Raw genomic sequence first — 1,296 nt, forward strand, 5'->3', positions numbered from 1 at the left:
GGAGTAGAATTCATTCTTAATTTTTTCCGGTATTGTTCCTGGTGTTGCCAGCAGAGGGTGGTGTCTGCTAATAGAACATTTTAGCAGGCTCTGAACTATTATTTATTTATATCCCACCTTTACTATTTTTTATAAATAACTTCAAGGTACCAAACAAACATACATTCCTCCTCCTATTTGACTCATACCTGTCAGCTTTAGCATGGTATCCATGATTGCTCGCAAAATGGGCTTACTTTTTCTTTTAAAGTTGCAGGTTCATAAAATTGCAAATAGGAACAATTTTTAAAGAAAAGAATGTCTCCCTTCCAGGACCCCTTTGGTGGCGGGCTCAGAGATCCAAAACTGGTTAAAACCAAAAAAAAAAGGGGGAACATGTTTTTTGATTTAGAGGATCCAATGTTTTTCCAGTCCTCAGAGAATATATTTTCCAGACATGCCCCTAATCCTTTGCACTCCGTGAGTTAATATTTCAAAAAAGGCCTAACCGTCTTGAAAGGGGAAACTCAAGAAACCTGCTGCTTTTCTCTCCTGTGTTGCCAAAATGAACTTGGCCAGGATTTTGAGAGGGTGAATTCTCTTACCTACTAATATCCTTGTGGTCTAGTAGGATTTGTTGGGGAGGGGAGACTTTTTGCCTCTGTTGTGCCACATAGAGAAAGGAACACCTGCCTGGAAGCTAAGCGTTGGGTGTTTTCAGTGCATAAATTGAATGCATAAACAGTAAATTGATTAATAGTTTCACTTAGTCAAATCTTCAAACTCCAATAGTTAATAACAGTTACTCCCTATTAAATGACATTCAGTTGGCCTTCTAGAGAGGAAGCTACATTAACTCTGCTTTTGCCAGACCCATCCTCAAATGCAGCTCATCTGTTTGGAACCCATATTGCATCTCAGACATCAACACCCTTGAAAATGTCCAAAGATACTTCACCCGAAGAGCCCTTCACTCCTCCACTCGAAACAGAATACCCTATGAGACTAGACTTTCAATCCTGGGCCTAGAAAGCTTAGAACTAAGATGCCTTAAACAAGATCTAAGTATTGCCCACAAGATCATATGCTGTAACGTCCTGCCTGTCGGCGACTACTTCAGCTTCAACCACAACAACACAAGAGCACACAACAGATTTAAATTTAATATTAACCGCTCCAAACTTGACTGTAAAAAATATGACTTCAGTAACCGAGTTGTCGAAGCGTGGAACTCATTACTGGACTCCATAGTGTCATCCCAAAACCCCCAACACTTTACCCTTAGATTATCTATGGTTGACCTATCCAGATTCCTAA

This window comes from Erythrolamprus reginae, chromosome 2, assembly GCF_031021105.1.
Source record: "Erythrolamprus reginae isolate rEryReg1 chromosome 2, rEryReg1.hap1, whole genome shotgun sequence".
NCBI lineage: Eukaryota > Metazoa > Chordata > Lepidosauria > Squamata > Dipsadidae > Erythrolamprus > Erythrolamprus reginae.